This window comes from Macaca mulatta, chromosome 11 (assembly GCF_049350105.2).
Source record: "Macaca mulatta isolate MMU2019108-1 chromosome 11, T2T-MMU8v2.0, whole genome shotgun sequence".
Taxonomy (NCBI): domain Eukaryota; kingdom Metazoa; phylum Chordata; class Mammalia; order Primates; family Cercopithecidae; genus Macaca; species Macaca mulatta.
In genome coordinates this window covers 21458013-21485540 of record NC_133416.1, presented here as the reverse complement: position 1 = coordinate 21485540, position 27528 = coordinate 21458013, and positions in this window count along the sequence as shown.

The following is a 27528-nucleotide window of genomic DNA, read 5'->3' as shown; positions in this document are numbered from 1 at the left end:
GGGGTGGGTGTCTGAGACTCCTGAAGCCCAAGAAAGCCTGTGCTTTTTCAGCTTTGCAGGCTGCAGACGGCTTGGGTTAATCAGCTCAGTAGACCCTCTGCATTATGGCAAGGGCAGAGGGCCAGTGTGACAGCTTTCTGTATTCTGAGTGCTTGCCCAGTGTACCGGAAGAATTGGATCACGTGAGAGCTTAAAGGATGAGTGCAAGGTTTTATTGAATGGTAGAGGAGGCTCTCAGCAAGATGGATGGGGAACCGGAAGTGGGGGTATGGAGTGGGAAGGTGGTCTTCCCCTGGAGTTCGGCTGTTCTCGTGGATATTGAGACGCCTCCTCCCTTCTTTGCTGCAGGGCCTCCCTGCCACTCACCACTGCTCTCTGCCGCTCTGTTCCTCTGCTCCTCTGGTCATACTGAATAGGAATGGGTCTCTAATCTAATATGACTGGTTTCCTTATGAAAAGGAGAAATTTGAACACAGATATGCATACAGGAAGAATACTATGTGAAGATGAAGACAGAGATCACGGTGATGCAGCAGAAGCCACAGAATGCCAGGTTGCCAGCATGCCACCAGAAACTAGGAGAGCAGCGTGGAGCAAAGTTCCCTTCACAATCCTCTGAAGAAACCAACCCTGCTGACTCTTTGATCTTCAGAGGTGTGAGACAATACAGTTCTGTTATCTGAGCCACCCAGTTTCTGGTACTTTGTTACAGCAGTCTGAGTAAACTAATGCAAGCACTAACGACTGTCACAATCTCTAGCATCTCTTCTATTTTCTTTTAAAAATACTTTTTCTTCTTTTAAGTTTTCCTTTTTGTTTTCATCCTGCACATATTGTATACTTGAGCATTAGGATTAGAGACAACCTATCTTTTTTCCAATTTAAGACTGAAGTTATTCACAACTCCTTTTCTTTTCCCTTCTAATTAGATCCAATTTCTGCAAATATTTCCTTATAACATCTCTTGCATTCTCTAACTTTTCTCTCTTTTGTTATTTAAGCCTGTCTCCTCTTACTTGGCAGAGTGACAAGTTTCTACTTCGTTTCTTGGTCTCAAGTCATGCCCTGCTACTATTCATTTTACATATTCTTTTCAAAACAGCCTACTTCAAATACCAGTCTCTATACATCACTTCTCTACTTGATTCTCCTATGTCTTATTATTTTCTAGACCATTTTTCCTATCTCTGGGTTTATTACCTGTCTTCTTCTCTCCTTCCATACCTCTTTCTACCTCTTTCTGAATTTTCATTATGATTGGGCGTGGCTTGTCTGACCTAGCCGAAAATACCTGATGGTTGCCCATTACTATGCTCATCTTAGTAATTTTTCCTTGGTCCTTTCGCATGATTTTCTTATACAGAATGTTTTCTCTAATAATTTCTTTAACGGTCATCTTAGAAATCCTTTTTCCAGGAAACTTAATGGATAACACCATCCATACTACTCTTAACCCTCTCAGCAATTATTTAGTTTACATCATTATTATTCTTAATATGAGCCAGGCATTGTGCTAAATGGTCTATATGAATAATTTAATATACTTCCCTTGCCAGTACAGTAAATTAGATAGTATTACTCATATTTAAAAGATAAAAGTTCAGTGAGGTTAAACCAATTGAATCTTTTATAGCTGGTGAGAGTGATGATGATTTTAAAGAAAACTAACTTTGGGTATAATATATTTTAAAAAGTGCACCAATTTTAAGAGTCCTCGAGGAACTTTGACATATATACATATGTGTGTGTGTCTGTGCACATGTATGTATATATAATCTCCCTATAATCATCATCCCAACAAGATATGGGATATTTTTATAACACCAAAAGCTTTTCCATGCCTCTTTACAGTAAGTCCTCCACTCACAGGCTCAATGACCCGATTTCTGTCACTACAGATTAGTTTTTCTTGTTTTAAAATTTTGCATAGGCCAGACGCGGTGGCTCACACCTGTAATCCTAGCACTTTGGGAGGCTGAGGCAGGTGGATCATGTGAGGTCAGGAGTTTGAGACCAGCCTGGTCAACATGGTGAAACCCCCATCTCTACTAAAAATAAAAAAAATTAGCTGGGCGTGGTGGTGCGTGCCTGTAATCCCAGCTATTTGGGAGGCTGAGACAGGAGAATCACTTGAACCTGGGAAGCAGAGGTTGCAGTGAGCCCAGATTGCGCCATTGTACTCCAGCCTGGGCAACAAGAGTGAAATTCCATCTCAAACAAATAAAATAAGATAAGATAAGATAAGATAAAATAAAATAGGCCAGGCGCGGTGGCTCACGCCTGTAATCCCAGCACTTTGGGAGACCGAGACGGGCGGATCACGAGGTCAGGAGATCGAGACCATCCTGGCTAACACGGTGAAACCCCGTCTCTACTAAAAATACAAAAAAATTAGCCAGATGTGGTGGTGGGAGCCTGTAGTCCCAGCTACTCGGGAGGCTGAGGCAGGAGAATGGTGTGAACCTGGGAGGCGGAGCTTGCAGTGAGCCGAGATCGCACCACTGCACTCCAACCTGGGTGACGGAGCAAGACTCCGTCTCAAAAAACAAACAAACAAAAAAAGAATAAATAAAATAAAATAAAATAAAATTAAATTAAATTAAATTAAATTTTGTGTAAATGGAACTGTCAGGCCTCTGAGCCCAAGCTAAGCCATCGTATCCCCTGGGACCTGCACGTATACTTCCAGATGGCCTGAAGCAAGTGAAGAATCACAAAAGAAGTGAAAACGGCGGGTTCCTCCCTTAACTGATGACATTTCACCATTGTGATTTGTTCCTGCCCCACCTTAACTGAGAGATTAACCTTGTGAAATTCCTTCTCCTGGCTCGGAAGCTCCCCCACTGAGCACCTTGTGACCCCCGCTTCTGCCTGTAAGAGAAAAACCCCCTTTGATTGTAATTTTCCACTATCCACCCAAATCCTACAAAACGACCCCACCCCATCTCCCTTCCCTGACTCTCTTTTCGGACTCAGCCTGCCTGCACCCAGGTGATTAAAAAGCTTTATTACTCACACAAAGCCTGTTTGGTTGTCTCTTCACACGGACACACGTGAAAGGAACCCTATGGTATGTTCACTTTGGTTTCTGGCTTTTTTTGCTCAGCATCATGGTTTTGAGATTTATTCATGCAGCATGTACATTAGGAGTTCTTTCCTTTTAATGCTAAATAGTATTCCATTATATGGATATAGCACAATTTGTCTACCTATTCACCTTTTGATGTTCTTTGGTTTCCATTGTTGGGCTATTTTTTTTTTTTTTTTGAGACGGAGTCTCGCTCTGTTGCCCAGGCTGGAGTGCAGTGGCACAATCTCGGCTCAGTGCAAGCTCTGCCTTCCAGGTTCACGCCATTCTCCTGCCTCAGCCTCCCGAGTAGCTGGGACTACAGGCGCCCGCCACCACGCCCGGCTAATTTTTTGCATTTTTAGTAGAGACGCGGTTTCTCCGTGTTAGCCAGGATGGTCTCGACCTCCTGACCTCGTGATCCACCCACCTCAACCTCCCAAAGTGCTGGGATTACAGGCGTGAGCCACTGCGCCCGGCCCTGTTGGGCTATTTTGAATAAGGCTGCTATAAAAAATTTTGTAGAAGCTTACATGTTTACATACATTTTTATTTCTCTTGGGAAAATGCCTAGGAGTAGAAATTCTGAGTCATACGGTAAGTATACACTTAACCCCCATAAGAAACCACCAAATTAGTTTTCTAAGTAAGTATACCATTTCACAGTTCCATCAAAAATTTATCAAAGTTCCTGTTGCTTCACTTTCTTGCCAACATATGGTATTGTCAGTCTTTTCAATTTTAGTCATTGTAGGGAAATGTAGTTCTAGTTCACTATGGTTTATTTTTCATTTCCTTGATGGTTAATGATGTAGGGAATATTTTCATGTGCTTCTTAGGCATTCTTACAACTTTTTGTAAGTTTTTATTTAAATATTCAGCCCATTAAAAAAATTAAGTTGTTTGACTTCATGTTGAGCTGGAAGTGTTCTTTATACATTCTGGGTTCAAGTGCTTTGTGAGACATGTCAGTGATGAATATTTTCTCCTAGTCTGTGGCTTGCCCTCTTGTTTTCTTTTTTTTTTTTTTTTTTTTTTTGAGACGGAGTCTTGCTCTGTCACCCAGGCTGGAGTGCAGTGGCCGGATCTCAGCTCACTGCAAGCTCCGCCTCCCGGGTTTACGCCACCTCTTGTTTTCTTGATGATGTTTTTCAAATAGCAAAAATCATAATTTTTTAAAGTCTAATTTATTTATTTTTCCTCTTCAGGGCAGTGTTTTTTGTGACCTGTTCAAGAAAGATCTGCCTTTCCCAATATCATGAAGAAATTTGGTAGACTGTATCTTTCAAGAAGTTTGTTGATTTCATGTAATTTGTCTAATGTATTGGCATACATTGGCTAATAATATACCCTTAAAATTGTCAAGAATGTGAAGGGCTGAGATTTTACACTAGTTGCCACTTTAGTTTATCTGCTATAGTTTCATGGATGCTGCAGAAGACACAATACTCTCAGTCCGAGATGGAGAGTTCTTACTCATAGCAATAGCAGTAATTAGAGTATCAGCATTTTTTTCAGCAGTTCCCCAAACTCTAGGTACCACAGGGTGACACTAAGAGGGCCAATAACACCTGCATATGCAGGAGGTTGTATTACAGAAGGGAACACTAATTCTTAGGAAAACCTAGAATTTCAAAATGATCAGTAATCATACCTTCCCTTTGTTCTACGTGGAGTCACTATCAGTATCTTACAAGGCTGTAAGAAAACCTGATATTACTATCAGAATCATTGCTAGAGAGTTCACTAATTAGGATAAAGGTTGCTTATTTAATATATTTAGAAATACTCATAGAACACTTATTATGTGCCAGACCCCAATCTAAGCAATTTGCAAATATCATCTCATTTAATTCTTATAACTCTACAAGGTAGGCATAGTTATGATTCCTACTTTACTGATGAGAGAAAAGAGGCATGGAGAGTTTAAATAACTTGTTCAAGATTATGTGGCTAGTGAGTGGTGCAGACAGATTTGAATCCAGACAGCCTAACTGCCGAGCCTATATTCTTTATCATCATACCATGCTGCTTCTGTTAGAAATCATTGTTTGTTGGTAAAATAAGTGATATTTAAAATATGACCCAAATCATATGTAGACACCTTTATAAATGTTGCATAACAATATTGCATCATAATATTACATATTAATAAGAACTAAGGAACTCATTGGCCTAAAGCTCTGTGAAGAAGCACTTGGGCCAAGGATTCCATTTAATCCATCTAACACTTAATGGAAAATGCTGTTGTCTAATCCAAGTAGGAGATTAGCTGATTCTAATGCTAAGATATTTCCACATTCTTGCAAGACAGATGTTTGAGGGCCTAACATCTGAGATAGGACTACACCAACCTTAGAGGTTGTATGGCATTTTTAATGCCTGCTTCCTAATAAAAATTTGTATTTGCCACAATATTTAGTCTGAGATTTGCCTTTATTATAACATCCTGTCTGTTGGTAGGACTGTGGATAGCATTATCATCTACTATTAAGTGCCAGAGATCACAGACATTTACCAAAAAGAACCAGAGAATTCTGAAAGGCTTAATTGGCTTAGGTCAGTTAACAGTGTCATGTCTGACTCTAAAGGTCTATGCTTTTGTTCAGGTTACAACTAGGTTTTAATAATCCTCCATTTTGTACTTTAGAAAAATACAACTCAATTATTTTTTTTTTTCTTGAAAGAGCATGGCAAAAAAGTTCCAATTGTGCAAATGGCTAAGAGTGAAAAGAAAGTTTCACATCTACCCCTGTCTTAAAGTCCTCCTCTGCAGACAAAACCACTGTATTTACAAATTCTTCCAGAAGGATTTTATGTGCATATAAACATATGTTTTTAATCTATTTTAATTGTCTTTTATGTGTCATCTCATATCCCCAAATATATTTTGTGTTCATTGAGGGAACATTGTTTATTCCATTTTTTTATTTCTCTACACTGCTCGATGTAGTTTCTCAAAAAAAGAACTCTCAATAAATGTGTTTTGCTGTTTTCAGTTTGGGTAGGATGAATAATCAAGAAAGGAGAGATTTGTATCAAATTAAAGGTGATATTCTGGCATCCAAATACCTGAAAACTTCAGACTTAAGTGAAATTGTACACAGTCTAATTCTAACCAATTAGAATGGTTACCTTTGAATCAGAAGTGCTTTCATTTACGTATTTATGACTATATTCTAAATATCCCCAAATTTCTGCGGCTTTAGTTACAAATGAGGTCATGTTAGCATATATCTTTATTTTGTTAGCTGGCTGATTACCACTTGTACAACCTGTAAAACTCCCTAGCTATTCCTGGGATTCACATGTGTTCACAAACTCACTCTAGCCCTGTTGCATTTAAGTCTTTTTGAGAGCTGCCGGGCGCAAGCTGCCTTAGGGTGACCTCTGTGCAAATGCAACTTCTGTATCCAGCATACTTTCTGACAGTGCTCCCCAAGCTGCAAAATCTCCACATTGCCGAAGACCACTGGATTCCTCTCCATTTGTACTGCAACACTGGCGCTGTGCTATGTTGTTTGCAGAAATGATAAAATACCCTTTCCTCCGCTCTGCCTTGAAGATTGTTAATATGGTGCTAACCTCACGAAGTTCTTTGTGTAAACAGCCGCTTCAACCTTTCTCTGTAGCCTTTTTTCTGTATTATCGTTCAGAATGAGTCCCTGGGGCAGGATATTAAATGAACTAGATACTGTGCTTTGCGTTTGTTTGTTTTTTTTTTTGGACCCAAGCATCCACACATAAAACTGTTGTTTTCTGTCCCTATTTGGCCCCTATAAATGGTTGCTGAAGGAGGGATGGGTGTTGGCAACCAGACAAATCCAAATCTCAACTGTGTAACACTTACCCTAGTTGGTTTATCTAGTGGAAATATAGAACATGGTTTACCAAAATGCCTGGTATAATGTAAGGCTTTATATCCTATTTGATGACATTTAGAACTCTATATTTTGGACTGTCTCTAAAACATCAGCATTTTTCTTAATCTTCTCAACTGAGGAAGCTTTGAGCACTGGGTTGTAAATAAGTGTGTTTTGGTAGTTCACATATAAAGCATTATGCTGAAATCAATGGGCACACACTCTGAATACTGATTTGATAGAAATGCTTCATTGATTTTACTACAGCTAAGCCAAATTCATTAACAACTTAGACTCATTAGGAAGGCACCATTAATTCAAGGAAAAATGATTAAATTCTTTTACTGTATTTTACAAAGCATTACACATTAATTAGAATTTAGTATATTTGGTTTTTAGACTCTTTCCATTTCTTCTACGGATCTTTACAGAGAACATATTTGTTAGTTTGCTTATCAAATATTTATTTGTGTTAGTCACTATGTTAAATTTTGTGAGACTATGTGAATTGCAGGATGGGTTTTTAAAATCCTTAATCCTCTTGAGTGAAGCGCTTACTCTCCCTTCCTGGAGTTCTGATTTATTCCAAATTTGGACAGCAGAAAAATGGTAAATTGGAGATAAGAGACTGAGTTTCCTTAGAATAATGCATCAGCACTATGCAGTCAGATGAAGATGCTTCATCTGGTTCTGAGCAGAGAAAAGCAGCTTCCCTTTGTCCCTTCTTTCTGCAAAGCAGACACTGGCTGAGAGGAGTGAGAAGTGGAGCGAGGGCGAAGAGGGCAAGTGGGTAAGAGAACCGTGAGAGAAAGAAAGAAAGGGAGAAGGAGACAAAGAGGAGAGCCTGACATCCCTTTGAGCTGGGCTCAATAGGGACTGGCAGTGCCTCTAGGAAAACAAAAAAGGCTCCTTTTACCATCTTTGGAAGCTAGATTTACCCCTGGTCTTCTCTTAATAAAATTTACTTTTGGGCAATGGGCTGTCCAGTTGAGGCAGTGCTAAGAGATCTAGGGTTTTTGTAGCCCCCAAAATCTTCATCAGAATCCCAAAACCACCCACATAGCCCAAGTGAAAATGGTATGCTAACCATGCCATTGTCTTTTAAATGAAATCTCCAAGGCCTTCCCGTCCCCCGAGCCAGATTTCCACCTCTAAACCCCTTCTTAGAAGAAATTTTGGAGCCCAGTGCCCTTCCAGCATTTAATGGCACAGTCAAAGGATTATCCTGTATGCATAACGCACCATCCCTTTCTTTTTAGAGCATACACTTTTGAAAAAAAGAAAAGGCATTACACAAATCACTAAAATAAAATCAGGAAACACCCTTTTCAGGAACAGTGTTAGAAAAGAAGACAGAGATTTGAAAGATATTGTGAATTTGACTGATTTGAAGTAGGGGTCAAAGGAGGAAGAATGAAAGCCACTCTGCAGTTTTGTGTCAGATTGACTGGAAAGTTAGTATATCATTAACAGAAATAAATCATGTGGGTTGGGTGTCTGAGGAGAGAATAAGAAGATTCCCACTAGGGAAATGTCGAGTCAAAGGAGGAGAGGGGACGGATGGGGGGAGAAATAAGGTGGGCACGCAAATATTTGGATCTGGATATTAAGAGTGTTCTCGGCTAGAGACAGATTTGGTGCCATTTGGATGCAGGCAAAACCTGAAGCTCTAATAGGATAATTTGTTTAGCTGGTTAAGGGAGAAAGAAAAGATACAAATGAAACACAAAAGAACAAGGATAGTAAAACTTTATCAAAGCCAAAGGAGAAGAGAGAGAAAGAAGGAGGAAGGAATCAGTTGTAGAAAATGTGGCTGAGAAATTAAAAAGGTTGAGCTCTGAGTAAAGTCCAGAAGTGGTCATAAGTGACGATAAGGAGGCTATTGGATAGGAAAAGCCAGTTTGTGTTGGAATAAGGAGTGAGTAAAGAGGAAGTAGAGGCAGTGACTGCTAATTTCTAAACGACTGAACAAATGCCTTGCATGAATCAGTGTATTTAAAAGTTTGCGTGATTTATATTTCAAAGCTCATCAATGGTGAACAAGATGAGACATTTAAAAGGTTTTCAGGCCAGGCGCGGTTGCTCACACCTGTAATCCCAGCACTTTGGGAGGCCGAGACGGGCAGATCACGAGGTCAGGAGATCGAGACCATCCTGGCTAACACTGTGAAACCCCGTCTCTACTAAAAAAATACAAAAAAACTAGCCGGGCGAGGTGGCGGGCGCCTGTAGTCCCAGCTACTCAGGAGGCTGAGGCAGGAGAATGGTGTGAACCCGGGAGGCGGAGCTTGCAGTGAGCTGAGATCCGGCCACTGCACCCCAGCCTGGGCCACAGAGCGAGACTCCGTCTCAAAAACAAAAAACAAAAAATAAAAAATAAAAGGTTTTCGGATTCAGTGAAACAATAATTATTCAAAGGTTTTCAGATGTAGTGAGATAATAATTTGTCTATGAGAGGATAGTTGGTGTCAGAATTCTTTTTGTGGTGAGAGAAAAGTTAAATCACCTATAAAAGGTTAAGCAATAATCAATATATGAAGAACTTTTTTTAAAATGAGGCAATGGTCTCTATCCTGTGTGTGCACTATTTAGATTTCTCTGAAATCCCTAAGATATAGCTTATATCTTTAGAGGAAAGTAATTTTATATGATTTTATAACAGGGTTTTAAAAAAGATAGTTTTTATTTCTAGTTCCTTAATACAAAATTAGCTAACTATATAATTTATTTTTCAGTATCATCTTTTAGAGAGTAGGTTTCCAAGGTCCTAATACTTATTAAATAATAGACCTTAGTATAAATGAGGATTTGCAAACATCTTAGATTTCTGGAAACAATCAGAAGATTAACGTAAATGAAACTTAATTAAAAAAGAAAAAAGTTCTACACGTTTAGCTGCTCTTCTGTGTCTTTGAGTTGAATTGCAAATATACCATGATGAGAAGAATTGAATTTCTCATAATTAGAAGACATTCAACATAGCTCTAGGAAAAATATAAACTATTTTAAAGTACAAGAACATATCAACCTTATGCAGAGGGAATCTTGATTTTAGTGAAATCTCTTTGGTGTGTTTTAAATCCTTCTCTTGAGTATCACACTATCTAATGTGTCCTGCAATCAAGGACACATTAAGAATTGCAGAGAGCAGGATTATTTTTCCAGCCAGACATCACATGGATAGACAACCTAGCTGGAAACAATATGAAAATTCTTTTAAAAGAATTTAAAGCAAAAATAGTCTCACTATTGATCTTTGTAGCATGTGGGAAAGCTATAGTGCTCATCTTAATCTTTTTTTAATCTAAGGTATAATTCAAAATACTGAATAGATATGAAAAATGTCATTTCCCATGCATACATTGAATAGGATCTACAGGATTTCGAGTGTACTAAGTTAGGAAAAATTTTCTTTGGCTGAAAGATATCTGAAAACACCAATTACTTAGTTATTTTTTGAGTAATTACTAATTTTATTAATAATACTGGCACATTTTTTTACAATTGTTGACCGAACCTCCCGCTAATACAGAACACATAGCCTTAGATGATTTGGGGGAAGCACAGTAACTTGATCAACTGAATCCAGTGCTCTCCAAGCTGGGGTCTATTTTTACAGGAGGCAAGTATTAGCTTTCTCCTTCAATATGGCACACAGGGGCAGGAAACAGTGAAGGCATCAGATTTGTTTGTATCCCAACTCCCCTCTTTACTACTATGTGACCTGGCAAGGTTTTTTTTAACCATCAGTTTCTACATGTAAAAAATGAGGAAATACGTACCTTACAGGATTATTGAGAGGATTCAATGACAGATGTATAGCTCCTGACTCAAAGTAATTATCTTTTTGGTGATGTTTCATGCATTTCATTCTTTTTTCTTTCCTTTTTTTTTTTTTTTTTTTTTTTTGAGACAGAGTCTTGCTCAGTCGCCCCAGGCTGGAGTGCAGTGGCGCGATCTCAGTTCACTGGAACCTCCACCTCCCAGGTTCAAGTGATTCTCCTGTCTCAGCCTCCTGAGTAGCTGGGATTACAGGCACCCGCCATCATGGCTGGCTAATTTTTGTATTTTAGTAGAGATGGGGTTTCATCATGTTGGCCAGGCTGGTCTTGAACTCCTGACCTCAGGTGATCTGCCCGCCTTGGCCTCCCAAAGTGCTGGGATTGCAGGTGTGAGCCACCACACCCAGCTGGCATTTATCTCTTTTTTAAGTAAATAACTGAAAACAGAGAGTGCTATACAACTTTGTGTCAGGCACTGGAACTTAGTGTATGGTTTTCTACTTTAAAACATTTTTTTATTTTTATTTTAGACCGAGTTTCTCTCTTTCTGCCACCCAGGCTGGTGTGCAGTGGCACAATCTTGGCTCACTGCAGTCTTGACCTCCTGAGCTCAAGTGATCCTCCCACCACAGCCTCCAGAATAGCAGGGACTACAGGTGCACAACACCATACTCAGCTAATTTCTGTATTTTTTGTAGAGACGGGGGTCTCACTATGTTCGCCAGGCTGGTCTTGAACTCCTGGGCTCCAGCACTCTGCTCACCTTGGCTTCCCAAAGTGCTGGGATTACAGGTGTGAGCCACTGCACCTGGCCACGGGTTTCTACTTCTAATGTGCCCCATTGCTGCAGAGTCCATCCTTGCTTTTTCATGTACAAAAGAGACTCACTTAGCTATTGGGTTGGACCATATAAAATTCCTGATATTCAACATTTTTGACCTATAAAAATGACGTAAGATTTCATATAATTCAACCTAATAAATTCTATTTAAACCATAAAGTCCAACTCAGATCCTAACATCCAATGTGAGACTGAAGATGAATAGTTTCCAGGATCCAATAACCGTTCTTCTTTTCCTGTCACATTTCCTGTCCTATTTATTCTGACGTTTCTTGCATACTATTTTGTACTGTTGGCAGTATTGTCCTATGAATGTGTCTTGCCTTTTCAACTACTTTGTACACTCCTTGAGGCAGCCGTTGTCTGTTCTCCATTGTGGTGCCAGGCACAGTGTTGCATATAATACTTGCTGGGTAAATTTTTTAAATGATGCTAATGATACTTAATTAATTCATAACTATTGACCTGACTGCTCTGAGGATTAAACATTTATACTGTGTTTTCTTTTAACATTTAACCTTTTCTTCTATGTGTCTAACACCAAAAAAGGAAGGTTCTTTCATTTTGAGGAATCTTCTGTTGCTAATGTATGCAATGATAATGCTGTTCTTGGTCTACATAAAGGATGCTACTGATTAGTAATTCAGCATGACTCAGGTTATTGTTCCACTAAAGGTCCTGGAATTCCAGTAATCATTATGCTCTCTCCTTAGGTTCCACTTGGATAAAGAACTAGAAGAGTTGGGCTGGGCATGGTGGCTCACGCCTGTAATCCCAGCACTTTGGGAGGTCGAGGCGGGCAGATCAGTAGGTCAGGAGTTTGAGACCAGCCTGGCCAACATGGTGAAACCCGGTCTCTACTAAAAATACAAAAATTAGCTGGGCCTGGTGGCGTGCACCTGTAATCCCAGCTACTCGGGAAGCTGAGGCAGGAGAATCACTTGAACTCAGGAGGCAGAGGCTGCAGTGAGCTGAGATTGTGCCACTGCACTCCAGCCTGGGCAACAGAGCGAGACTCAATCTCAAAAAAAAAAAAAAAAAAAAAAAAAGAAAGAAAAAAGAAAAAGAAAAACAAAGAACTAGAAGAGTTAGGAGGTTAGCCAAGGTGAGTAGAACAAAGTTAAATTAACCAGTCCGTATGGGGACAGGTCCTTTGTTGTTGGTATGATGTATATTGTATATTGAATCAACCCCAACCTCCAAACACAAGCACCAAACACAGCTTATTTGGGAAACAAAAATAATATTTTCCTTTGGAATTCTGATCACATATCTTCAGTCAGAAATAAGGGAGGAGGAATCAGGGTTAGTGTATGTCACAAAGGGCTGGAGCGGGCAGAAGGACTATGTTACACAGGGTTACGTTTGGTAAAACTAAGGACACATGTTGAAATCAAGAGCCTCATAAGAGCTTCAAAGTCAAAGGAAACTGCCTAAGTGAGTCACCAAAATAAGGAGCAAGACTCAAGCCAGGGCATTGTTGAAGCTTGAGGTGGCCAATTAATCACACATCTTTTGACTCTGGGTTTATTTTATTAATAGGTATGAATTTGAAATGTGCCTTATGCCTAAGGCCTAAGTAGATTCCTGCTTTCTCTCCCAGGGAATCAGACTGATTTAGCCTGTGATAGGCAGAGAAGCTGGGCATCTACAGGGCAATCTGTGAACATCATGGAGGGGAGAAGGTCTACAGATGACAGAACAAAAGCCACAGAGGATAGGCTGCCTGCTTCGAACAGCTCTTCTCTGAGGCTGGGCCATGAGTGATGCCACTTCTCTTCCTACGTGGAGAGGCCAGTGAGAAGTATAGAGAAGGGAAGATGTTTCTCCTTAAAATTCAGCCAATGTCACAACTTCTAGTTTCAAGCCTGGGAAAAATTCAGGGCTAGGCAGAGAAGCCCCTGCCCTCTCCTCCCAACCTAGTGAGAAGGATCTTGAAGGTCTGAGGAAGAAGGTTGAATGTAAAACTGGCAAACAGTCTGGACAAATGCCAGAGAGGAGTGCTTGGCTGAAGCCAGCACTTAAGGGCTTCCTGAGGAATGAGTGTGGACTGACTGGCCTCAGAATAAAGGACTGAGACAAAGCAGATGCCAGAAGTCTATTGAATTTTCACTTTGTTGTTTCAGCATCCTGTTATGCTTAATGTCTTCAGTCTTCTGCTTCTGGCTATGATGAGGTTACTGATACAAGGCTAGCCTCATGCCGTCAACAACCATGAAACTGAACAAGATACATATGGCAACGCTTTCCAGACTGTGGAAAACAGGCAATGTAAGAAAGATCCCTGAAAGAAGGAAAACTCACAAGGTAAGACCCATAACTGACCTGAATGCACCTGGGAAACATTCCCCAGCCACAGCACTGGGGGCTAGAATTCACATGGTGATGCTCTGCTTGAAGAGATTGAGGTTGGAGTTCAGGACAGCAGAAGCAGTTGGGACAGGTGGGTACTGAAGAGGAAGAAGCTATGTACAGCTACAGAAGTTGGTACGGTGGTTCCGCACCAGTCCTGATTGAGGACTAAGCTGGATATGGGCTGGGTGACACTACTCAAGGCTTATCAGGGAGCTGAGGCTTGAGGTTGTAGGATTGAGGGACTAGAGATACTGGTGCTGGGGACTTGGAGTTCCAGCCCAGCCATAGGAGAGAAATCCAGTTAACATTTCACTAATACTTATTTATTTGTTTATTTATTTATTTATTTTTATGTTTGAGACAGAGTCTCACTCACTCTGTTGCCCAGGCTGGAGTGCAGTGGTGTGATCTTGTCTCACTGCAAGCTCTGCCTCCTGGGTTCAAGTGATTCTTGTGCCTCAGCCTCCCAAGTAGCTGGGACTACAGGTGTGCACCACCATGCTGGCTAATTTTTTTTTGTATTTTTAGTAGAGATGGGATTTCATCATGTTGTTCAGGCTGGTCTTGAACTCCTGGTCTCAAGTAATCTGCCTACCTCGGCCTCCCAAAGTGCTGGGATTACAGGTGTGAACTACCACACCCAGCCGTTTCACTAATATTTATTACAATCCAGCTAAGACCTCAGAAAGGCCTCTAAGAACCCATCCTAGAGTACAGCCTAGAGTACACCTGGCATAATAAAGTCAGTCTTTGACCAAGCCCTGATAAGATCAGGAAGATAGCACTGGAAGTTGAATTCTTCCAAGTTAGAAGGACTTGGAAAAAACATCTTTCACTTCCCACAGATCCTTTGCAACTGAGCATACATCAGCTCATCAAGCCCATCATACATCAGATCATCAAGTAATTGAGTTGCCTTAGAAAATGCATCAATTTTTCGAAGGAAGTTAACAGAATCCATAGTCTGTATAATGGTTTATCTGCACTATCTAGTCTAAAAAAAGTTACTAATACAGCTTTAAAGACAGGACCATGTCATTCAAAATCAAGAGCCAATTTGAAAATGACCCATATTTTGAATTCAGCAGGCAATGGTTTTAAATGGACTATTATATATAAGTTCAAAGAATGAAAAGAAAACAGATAAGATATATTAGCAAGGAATTTTAAACTATCATAAAGAACCAAACAGAAATTCTAGATCTGGAAGCTAAATCAGTGCAATGCAAAATTCACTAGATGTTGTTAACAGCAGATTGGGGGTGGCAGTAGAATATTTAAAGACTTCAGAATGAACGTTCAGCCAAATCACTTTTGGGGTCTAAATTTTCTCAGTGACCTATGCTGAAAAATTTGGAATCATTTAGGAGATAATTTGCTCTTTTATTGGTTATGCTCACTAAATCAGTAGGACCTATTGATCTTCTCTTCCAAATATTTTTCATATAGTGTTTTTGTCTCCATTTCCATTTCTACTTCTCTAGTTCAAGGTGTTCCCCTTTTGTGCTTAGATGACTGCTGCAGACTAGCATTTCAATCTTGAATCCTTTCAATTCATTTTTGGATTTAGCTAATCCTGGACAGTGCTGTAATTATTTATTCGTTCAACAAATGTTTATAAATCACCCACTCTGTTTATGATTAATGTCTCTATTATGTTCTGAAATATTTAATAGCTCCATTTTTCCTTAAATACAAAGCTAAATTCTTCTGTTTGGATATCTGTATCAATTTCCTTGACTCTCCAGTAATTATTCCAGTCGTATGTTCATTTGTCATAGACACTGCAGTAGACTTTTGGCCATCCAACAGTGGAACTCTCTTCTTATCTATGGGGAATCTCCAGCCTTCTGAAGCAGAGCTACCCTCCCGCTGTAGAGGCTGCAGATACCAGATAGTCACTTTTCCTGCCTCCCTTGCAGTGCCATCATGTGTCATAGCACATGATCTAGACTCTCCTTCAGACATACTTCTAGACTCTCCTAAGACAGAGATAGAAAATGAAAGGATGCCACAAAATGCAAAGTGAACTTGAGGTGATAGTGGCAATACCCACCCACTTTCCAGAGGCATCAGTGACAGTACTTTGGGGTCAACAATGCAAACTCATGTGTCTATGCATCGACAGCTACAGTAGACCCTTCACTAGACCTGTTTTGCATTACGATTTTGATCATTGACTCTGGCTGCTTAGCCTCTAAACCTGGCCCTATGTTTCTCCTGAAGATTTTGTAAACTATCCAAGTCCTTAAATTAGCCAGAGCCTTCTGTTGTACACAGCTAAGGATCCTGACTGAACACATACATACATTCCCTACCCTAGACAGGCCAATCAATCTTCTTGTCCCAAGAGCATGCCAGGCTCATCCTGGAATATCTGCTTGGCCAGGGTCATGTTAATCATTCAAAATTCTTCCTTTTTCCTGTGTCTCTATTCAAATCTTGCATACCTTCAAGCTCTGTTGCTTCAGAGAGACTTTTGTGACTTTTCTGGACCTTAACTGTCATTCTGTCATCTATACTTTAAACCTTAACATTAAGTAATATATAAGCCAGGCATGGTGGCATATGTCTGTAGTCCCAGCTACTGAGGAGGCTGAGGCAAGAGCATCACTTGAGCCCAGGAATCTGAGACCAGCCTGGGCAACATAGAGAGACCATGTCTCTATAAAGAAGAAGATGAAAAAAGCCAGGCATGATGTTGTATACCTACAGTCCCAGCTACTCAGGAGGATGAGGTGGGAGGATTGTTTGGGCTCAGGAGTTCAAGGCTGCTGTGAGCTATGGTTGCACCATTGCACTCCAGCCTGAGTGACAGAGTGAGACCCCCCTCTCTAAAAAAGGAAAGAAAATAAAAGAAAAGCAAAACTCTAAAACAGTGGGTAATACAGTCTTCTGCATTCACTAATTTCCCTCTGTCTTGAATGGGTTGACTGGAGTGATTGCTGAGCCGGCCCTAGGTGCTTGTGTCCCTCACCATGCTTAGCACTGTGTTCAGAACATTGTAATTGTTCATGTATACTAAAAGAGGATACGTGTTTACGAAAGACTTTGCTTTTATTTAGTATTTCATGAGTAGAGGTAAAATCGTGATAATGTTAAAGCATGTCAGCCTTTGGAAAGGAAGCCGGCGCTATTAACTGATACCGTCTGACATAAGTTCTTTCCCTTTTTTCTCTCCTCATCTGAATATTTCCTTAAGGCTAATGAATCCTTCTCTTCATTATTGCTTTCTAAAGGTAACCTTTGGCGCTCTTTCAAATATTTTGAAATCTTGCTCTATTAATCTTTTTCTCTCCCGTAATCTTTCTCTCTTGTTACTACTTCCCTGTATTAAGGCGATAACAACATCTCTCACAATCGGTTTCTCTCTTCTCTTTTTAAAAATTTTCTTTTGGAGAGACCTGGTCTCTCTATGTTGCCCAGGCTGGTGTCAAACTCCTGGCCTCAAGTGATCCTCCTGCCTCATCCTCCCGATGTGCTGGGATTACAGGTGTGAGCCATCACACCTGGTCTATTTCTGTCTTCTGTTACCTTCAAAGTTGCTGAATTCTTTTCATCTGTTTAAGACTGGATTAATCACACAGTGATCTTGCTGAATACATAACCTTTTCCCCCATCCTATCACTTCAAACCTTGCAAGACAGACTTTTTCCTCATCTCTTTGGTGAAGCTGCTGTCCTGATGTTTATCAAAAATTCTCCTCTATTAGTCAACATGGGCTTGATTTTAGCCAGAATCTCAACCGCTGAAAATCTCAAAGGTGTGCTTCTCATGCATATTGTATATACGAGTTGTATATTTGACTACTGCAACATTGCAGGTGGGCTGGGGGCTCATCTTCGCTCTGAGACCCAGGCTGATGAAGCAGCCCACATTTGGAACATGGCAGGTTGCCTTGGCAAAGGAAAAGGGAATTCTGCCAAGTTTTGCACCAGAAAAGCATATTTTCTGGCCTGGAAATGTGACAGGTAATTTGTGCTCAAACTCATTGGCCAGGACCAGTCACACAGCCCCATCTGGCCAATGGGGCCAGTTGAGGTAGTATAAACCTACCACATGCCCAGAGGAAAAATAACAAAAATACATTTGTTGAAATACCAAGTCTCCTTATGATCAAATCAGATAGATTTTTGTCTCCTTTCATTCTTCATTATTCTTTTGCAATGTTTGATATTATTGACTTATTTCTTTTACAACTAATAGCACGCTGTATGAATCCAGCTGAGTGTTTTCCCAATACTTCAAACTCAGCATATACACCCACAAATTCAGCAGCATCATCTGCCTTCCGACCTCTTCCTGGTTAATTCTAAGTCTTTCATTCTATTCCCTATTTCTGTTTATGGTGCTACCATTTTCCCTGTCACTACATTTTGAAACTTCATGTATTTTTTATTTCCCTTCCTTCAATAGTTTCTTCCATCTGGTCAGTTTCCAAGTCCTATCTATTTCCATTTCCCCAGTATTTCCTGAATCTGTTTCTATTCTCCTTGACCCTGGAATACAGGATACCAAGCAAGTGTCATTTTGGCTGCTTTTATCCACACCCCCCTGTCTTCACTGTGTCCTACATCCTCTGGCCAGCTTAGCCCCTCAGTGTTCTGACAAGGTTATTTGCTGTATTAAAATTCTTTTGTTTCTTACAAGATAAAACTTATTATTTAGTATTCAAAGTCTTCTAGTATCTGATTATAACCTATTTTTTTTTAGAATTTTCTCTCAATTTTTCCCATAACTTTCAGACCACATTTCACTTTTTTCATAAGGTCATCTTGATTATATTAGCTAAACATGAACTTTCTGTCCTTTGTAAGACTCTGATGCTTTTTAGATTTCATGACGCTTACCGTACATCATATTATGTCTTCTAATTACTTCTTGCTTATATTGTAGTTTCCTTTTTACACATCTCAACCTTAATATTAGGCTTTATTTCTTTTTTTTTTTTTTTTTTTTTTTTTTTTTTTGAGACAGAGTCTCACGCTGTTGCCCAGGCTGGAGTGCAGTGGCGCGATCTCGGCTCACTGCAAGCTCCGCCTCCCGGGTTCCCGCCATTCTCCTGCCTCAGCCTCCTGAGTAGCTGGGACTACAGGCGCCCACCACCGCGCCCGGCTAATTTTTTGTATTTTTAGTAGAGACGGGGTTTCACTGTGGTCTCGATCTCCTGACCTTGTGATCCGCCCGCCTCGGCCTCCCAAAGTGCTGGGATTACAGGCTTGAGCCACCGCGCCCGGCCTAGGCTTTATTTCTTTGTGGGGAAGGACGTCTCCTGAAATTGGATGTCAGGTTGTAAGCTGCTCTACCCATCTTAATTTTCTTTATACCTGTCAGTTGCCTAGGACATTACTGTGCACACTGGTAGATGTGGGATGTTTATTGATGAATGAATCACTTACAAGTTTTTTTCTTTTCTCTAAGCAATGGTGGTGACTTTCCCTGAACTTCCCACACTTGTTCTCTTAATATTCCCTTGAGCTCACTGGTGTGGTTTTTCACATGGCCGGCTGGGTTTAAGAGTTTAGTCTGCATCTGTGGAATGGTGGTTTTGTCTAAATGAAGTTAATTGGCTCATGCAGAGATCGAATCCACAACCTTGGCCTCATTAGCGCCTTACTCTAATCAGTTGAGCTTTCTGGTCTGATGCTATGAAATATCCACAAAAGACATAAATATAGATATGATTTTACCAGCCTCCTGCTTTTCCCTGTGTACTATGGCGGATGTGAAAATTAGCTGCCTATTGAGCTTGGACAACTGGTTTAAACTGAATAGTGGAATTAAGAAATATAATTTTGAATGAATGAATGAATTTAATTGGGTCAGTGTAGGCTAATTAAAAGCAAGGGAGCAGATTGGGCCTTTGAAATACTAAGGAAGACAATTTCATGTGATGTTTTGCACCTTGCTGACTTCTGAAAAAATGTCAGACAACTACCCAGTGGGGCTTCCAAACTTTTGAAGAAACATGCCTAAATGCCAAAAAGTGGTCCAGCACAGCAAGAAGCTTCTCAAAAGCCCTAGCTTGCCAGCTGTTTGTTGGAGCAAACTTGAAAGCAGGTGCAGGTTGGTAATCTTGGGTCAGGGCCAATCTTGAGATATAACCATGGAGAGCAGCTTTGATGGGGTCCTTTGTTATGCTCGCATGGTGGTGGTGCTTTAAAGTTGAGTGCTTGCTATATCAAAAGTACCTTAGGAAAATAAAACATTACAGAACAAAGTTGACTGCTCATGCTCTGGGGTAGGAATGGTACCCGATGGGGAGAGCTAGGGCCAATTTGTCTACAAGCTATGCTTCATCTACTCATGGCAGACAGCCCGGGACAGTTGAAGGGCCAGATCTCAATTTAATGCCAAAATTAGGGGTAGGAGCCCACATAAGGAATCAGGCATCTGGGGTCTGATGAAATGGATTTTTAAAAGCCATACTATTATTTACGTGTCTGCTACATGTTTAAAACTGTGTTTACATTGTAGCTTCCTGAAAACAGTTTATTAACTAATATTCTAAATTGGAATTTTCAGTATTTAGCATGGGCACAGTAGTTTATCTGTGTGCCACCTTGTTACGGATTTAGGGTGGAATTAAACACATCTATATTTGATGCTGAATTAATTTTGCTTTAAGACAATAATTGCCAATTTTCCCCTCATGTACTTAAAATATTGAAAATTGATGTGTTTTAAGTAGTTTTATTCCGAATCTGGAGCTCTGAGGGCAGCACTGCTATCTCTGAAGTATCAGCTTATGTATTTGAGGACCCTTTTAACAAGTCTAAGAGGTTTGTGATGGAAAAATGTTCATTAAGCCCAGGCCCTGGGGGAAAAGGTCAGTCCATGTTATTCAGAGAAAACGTTTAAAAGGGATCATGCAATCTTAATGAAATAAAAGGAATTGTCAGAAAGTACTTTTAAACAGAAGGATAAAGTTTTGGTGAAAATGTTGAAATACAGCAAGGAAGATGAATGTCTTTCCTTGCTTCTTACAATGAGTAGATTACGTAACTAAGGAACAGTTTGATAACCACACTCCCTCAAATGTAATTTCTTTTAATTAGTTTATTTTTTCTGATTATAAAAGCAACCAATGTACACTGTAGGAAAATCAGACGTCCTAATATAATTTCAAATAAAATGCTGATACATTTAAAACGAAAATGGAATAAGACCAAAGTTAATGGATTTTACTGTATCCTTTATACTAAATGCATCAAAAGATTCTTACGAAGAAAGCTTATGCTTCAAACGGAAAGTAGCAAAATCTGACCATACCAGACCTTACTTCCAGAACTCTCTATTGATTCAGTTTAGAAGTGGAGAATAACAATCACAGGTAGCTGGACCTGAGAACTAATTTATGGATATTGGCTTTCTGTCTTCATGTGATTCTCATAAGAATTTCTTTCTATTTCGACTGCTCCAGACTGTTCTTTCTGGGCAGAAGACAGGCAGAGCTCTGCATTCACAACCATTTCCCCTGTTAAGAGACTGCAGAGTCATCCACTTCGTGTGCACTTGAATGTTCTCCTTCAAAAGAACCAGACAGTCACTGCTTTTAAAGTGGGCCCGATGTTCTATAGCCACAAAGGAGTTTCTTCTGAGCTGTGCTATTTGATGGACCAATCTTATTTTTAAATCTACCCAGTGGATTAGATGCTGGAAAGAAGCAGCAAAGCATTTTCTATCCAAAAGAATCTTGCAGCAATTAAACACATCTCTAAACCAATAGTCTACATAGAATGAGGATAGCATGAATAAAATCTATTTTCATTGAACTATAAATAGTAGGAAGTCTTGTAAAGGACCAGAGGTCAGGCTAAGGATTTTTTTAAAATGCTATGTTTTTAGAACTGGTAGATATTTTGTTGAAAGCTTTGTCTCTAACACTTAATCTAATTATAAGTTAATTGAGACTAAAACGACTTTCAGTCTTAAAGGGGTTTAGATTAAAAGGCTTTGCCTGAGCAGTATTTTTCACTGAAAATAGGGAAGTCTTTGTCTTTAGTTTTCTTAGAACTCACTTCTAAATTGGAGTGAGACACTACTAATATACTTGTATTTTCAATGAGATGTTATAGCTCAGTGTCAGAAGAGTAAGATAAAATAAGAATAATATTGTTCTGTGGGGAGCAAGTGCAAATGAACCAGTTTATTAGCTAATCAGTGTTGCTTAAGAGAATGTCAGGAGTGGATTGTTCCTGTGACTTTAATGGTAATTCATCTTTGAGACACTTTCAAGTAGTGAAACTATGACTTCTTTATTTTGAGATAAAAATAAAACAAAAATAGGCAGATTCCATGTAGTATGTATTTGCTTTATCTAGTTAATGAAAGGAGCTATTGAATGTTTTCTCTTTACTTTGAGGTAGCTTTGGTAAGTATTTAGAAGTTTAGAATGAAATCCTGTCATGACAAAGTAGGAATGATTTATATGATGAAAATGTTTGTTCTAGAGTAATCCTTTTAGCAAGACTTCTACACAATCAGAAACTCTTAGACTACAGCTCATGTCCAGCTGTAGTCTAAGTGTCAAACTATTCTAGAGTAGAGTTGGCCCTTTGTATTTGTGGGCTTTGTATCTGTGGATTCAACCAACCTTGGATTGAAAATATTTGGGGGGAAAAAAAAGGATGGTTATGTCTCTGCTGAACATGAATAGACGTTTTTCTTGTCATTATCCCCTAAACAATGCAGTATAACAACTATTTACAAAGCATTTACATTGCATGAGAAATTACAAATAATCTAGAAATAATGTATATAGGGCTATATGCATAGGTTATCTGCAAATACTACACCATTTTATATATGGGACTTGAACATCCATAGATTTTGGAAGCCTGCGGGGTCCTGAACTAATTCCTCACGTATCTTGACAGATGACTGTGTAACTTAAGGGGCTAAGTCAGGCGTGGTTGATGATTTACACTTCTTTTAAATACATGTCGAGCAAATATTGACTTCACTTGGGAATCAAGATTGGTCAGATTCCCAGCACATAGCCGATTGTAATCAATTTCCAGCTCTTTGTATTAAGGAAGAAACTTTGCTGTTTTTGTTTACCTAAGTAGCTGGCTTCCTGTTTATAGAAGGCCAAGTTTAAAAATCATAGCTTGGGCCAGGCGCGGTGGCTCACGCCTGTAATCCCAGCAATTTGGGAGGCCGAGGCAGGTGGATCACGAGGTCAGGAGATCCAGACCATCCTGGCTAACACGGTGAAACCCCGTCTCTACTAAAAATACAAAAAAATTAGCCGGGTATGGTGGCGGGCGCCTGTAGTCTCAGCTACTCGGGAGGCTGAGGCAGGAGAATGGCGTGAACCCGGAAGGCGGAGCTTGCAGTGAGCCAAGATGGCGCCACTACACTCCAGCCTGGGCGACAGAGCGAGACTCCGCCTCAAAAAAAAAAAAAAAAAAAAAAAAATTCACAGCTTGTATCTGGCTGGAATTTATTTGGATGAAAAACAATGTGTGTACATGATGAATAATCTGAAATGGCACAAACAAGATCACTGGAGTCTGATGATTAGCTCCCCAATTGGTTTTTACAAATGCAGTAATAGAGAGCAACTTTAGACTGATAAACATAAATAGGTATACAAAACATCAAAGGCAAAAACAAATAAGCATCTGTAAAGCAGATAGCAAGCAGGTCTGTGTGTAATAAGACACAGAGCAATGGTTTACAGCATAATTATCAGACAGTCACATTTTAAAGGTTTCTAGTGAGAAATATCTCACTTTAAAATAGTTCATAACGTTTGACTGAAATGTATAGGAATTTCAGAAAAGGTAACACTATGCAATTAGCATAATCTACCCTGGTGGTAAACTCTTCAGTGGCCCAGCAAAGTGTACTCTACAGGATGAAGTCCACACTGGTTTTCATAACCAAAAGGGTTCTGCCTGATCTGGCCTCAGGCTTACCATTTTGGTTTTGGTTTTTTTGCTTCTAAAGAACTTCCCTTAAACTCGTTTTTTTTTTTTTTTTTTTTTTTTTTTTTTTTTTTTTGGTCCAGATAAAATCCTACACTTTCCTTAAGAGATTTCACAAATCTACTCCTCTGGGAATTGTCCCCTTGTCTTTTTCCAACTATAAATCACAAAATTCAGCCATTGCATTGATTACTAAATTTTCTAGGGCCCGGCACAGTGGCTCACCCCTGTAATCCCAACAAGTTAGGAGGCTGAGGTGAGGCAGGAGGGTTACAAAGAAAGTTAAAAATCAGTGGGGTCTGGTAGCTTGCACCTGTGGTCTTAGCTACTTAGGAGGCTGATGGGGGAGGTTCGCTTGAGCCCAGGAGTTCCAGGTTATAGTGAGCTATGATTGCACCAGTGCACCCCAGCCTGGGAGATAGAGTAAGACCTTGTATCTAAAAGAAATAAAAGAAATAATAACAATAAAAAAGGTGGGGTTTTTAGATGGTGATTAGGCATGAGGGCTCTGCTCTTATGGAAAGAACTAATGCACTTAAAAAAGGACTGGAGGCAACCAAGTAGGTCCTTTTGCCCTTCTATCCCTTTCATCATGTGAGAGCACAGTGTCTGTCACCTCTGGAGGACGCAGCAACAAGGCACCCTCTCAGAAGCAGAGAGCAAGCCTTCAGACCTGAATCAAATCTGCCAGCACTTCGATCTTAGACTTTCCAGCCTCCAGAACTGTGAGAAATACATTTCCATTATTTATAAATTATCCATTCTATAGTATTTTGTTACAGGAGCAGGAACAGATTTAGACAAAATGACAATAAACACTTCTGAACAACTTTTGTTAGATATGTAGACCAGCATCTTAAAGTTTCTTTTAGAGTGGTGTATTAGAAACCCGATTGATTCAGCCTTTTTTTTTTTTAGTACTCTCACCAGAATTTAATGAAAACTTGACTAGAATGGTGAATAACTGCAAGGTTATGTTTATTTTTCACTAAGAACTGAGTAACTTTGTGATCTCATTTTTTCCCTTCCATTTCTTTTGGAACACATAGGCCTATTTCCATAAATTTTCCTCTCCATTTTAATGTTAAACAATTTTTCCAATATTGTAAAATTCTTTGTAAATCCTCAATAGGAAACTCTGTTGTTTACACTGTTCCTATTTTGCCATTAAAGGCTCGTGCACAAAAAGATATCCGGATTACTGCTTTCATATTTATTCAGTAGTTCAAGAGGGAGGTATATATCCATATCACTCTTACCTGTTTTTGCTATTTAGCCATAAACGTTCACAGCACTAAAAAACAAAACATTGATTTTCCCCCTCTGTTTTTGGGAGGGGGTTGGAGGCTGAAGGAGGAGAGGGAGCAAGTGGCCTTCTGAAGCAAGTTCAATCAATGAAGACTTTCAGGAAGCAGGTTTTTCCTATATGCTTTTAAACCTTCTCATGTAATATTCAAATCCCTTTTAGAGGGAGGGGAATACATGATTTGAAATTCTGTTAAAACTGCGTGGAAAGCTAGATGAGGGGGCCAAAGACAAAAAGCGTATACTTCTATTCTTTCATTTATGGCCTTTAATGTTGTGAAAAAAATGACAATTATAATACACTATATTTACAGCGCCAGTTCTTTGCAAAGCACTTTGACTTATCTGATCTTCAGAAGAAAGTTAGGAAAATTCATGTGATATATTTTCTTAGTCTAAGGGAGTTTTCTGGTTGTCTTTTCTCAAACAGAAATGAAACTAAGATTGCTAAGGTTCTTTCCAGTTGAAAGATGTAGAAATCTACAAAATTAGGATTGAGGTGAGGTTCATATTGAGTTGTTCATCAAGGCAATTCTCATTTTAAAAATATTTATTTGATTACTTAAAATTTTTTTTTTTGTGTGGATATGAGGTCTCTCTATGTTGTCCAGGCTGGACTTATACTCCTGAGCTCAAGTGATCCTCCTGCCCCAGCCTCCCAGGTAGCTGGGATTACAGGTATATGCCATTGTGCCTGGCAACAGCGAATGGGCTCTCCCTAGATACCAAATCTGCTGAAATCTTGATCTTGGACGTCACAGCTTCCAGAACTATAAAAAATACATTTCTGTTACTAATAAATTACCCAGTATGTGGTATTTTGTTATAGGAGCAGAAATATTTTGTGTCTGGTGTGAGGTACGACTCCAATGTATGTAGTACGTATAATGTATGTACTAGTTTACCTATCCACTAACAGCGTACAAGGGTTCTCTTTTGTCCACATCCTCTCCAACACTTGCTATCTTTTGTGCTTTTGATAATAGCCATTCTAATAGATGTGAGGTGAGATCAGATATATGGTTGGTTTCTGGTGAGGGCCTCATGATGTGTCACAACATGGCAGAAGACATCACAGGGCAAGAGGGCTGAGTATGCTAGATCAGGTCTCTCTTTCTAAAGAGAAGGCCACTAATGCCACTAATATAAAGCCAGTGATGCTCTACCCTTGTGACCTAATTCCTCTTAATTACATTGCAAAGGTCCCACCTCTTAAATACCACAGTCAGATTTCCCACCCTTTTAATACTGCTACAAGGGAGATTAAGTTTCAACATGAGTATCAGAGGGGACAAACATCAAACCATAGCATATGTATGCATTGCAGAATGGCTAAATCAAGTTCATTAATATATAAATTACTTCACATACTTATCACTTTCTTTGTGGTGAGAACACTCAAAATACTCTCAGCAATTTGCCAGTACACAATGTGTTGTTGTTAACCTGTAGTCACCATGTACGATAGATCTCTTGAATTTATTCCTCCCGTCTAACCAAAATTTTGTATCTTTGGACAAGCCTCCTTTCCACAGCCTCTGATGACCCCCATTCTAATTCTCTGCTGCTATGAGTTACACTTTTTAGATTACACATATAACTGAGGTCATGCGGTATTTACCTTTCTGTGCCTGGCTTGTTTCACTTAACATAATGTCCTCCAGGTTTATCCATGATGTTGCAAATGACAAAATTGCCTTTTTTAAAAAGTCTGAATATTATTCCCTTGTGTGTGTATACCAAATATCTTTATCCATTTATCTGTTGATGGATACTTAGATTGAATCCACATCTTGGCTTTTGTGAATAACACTGCAATGAACATGGGAGTGCAGATGTTGCTTTGACATATTGATTTCATTTCCTTTGGAAATATACCCAGTAGAAGGATTGCTGGATCATATGGCAGTTTTATTTTTAATTTTTCGAGGAACCTCAATACCGTTTTCCACAATGTATGTACTAATTTACATATCCACTAACAGTGTACAAGGGTTCCCTTTTCTCCACATCCTCTCCAACACTTGCTATCTTTTGTATTTTTGATAATGGCCATTCTAATAGATATGAGGTGATATCTCATTGTAGTTTTAATTTGTGTTTTCTCTTTTGATTACTGATGTTGAGAGCATTCTTCATATACCTGTTGGCTATTTGTACCTCATCTTTTGAGAAATGTTTATTCAGGTCCTTTGCTCATTTTAAAATCTTCTTGTCTGTTATTGAGCTGTTTGAGTTTCTTACATATTTTAGAATTAACGCTTTACCAGATGTACGGTTTGTGAGTCAATTTTTGTGTCTGGTGTGAGGTAGGGCTCCAACTTCATTGTTTTTCATATGGCTATCTAGTTGTCCCAGCACCATTTGTTAAAAGGACTAT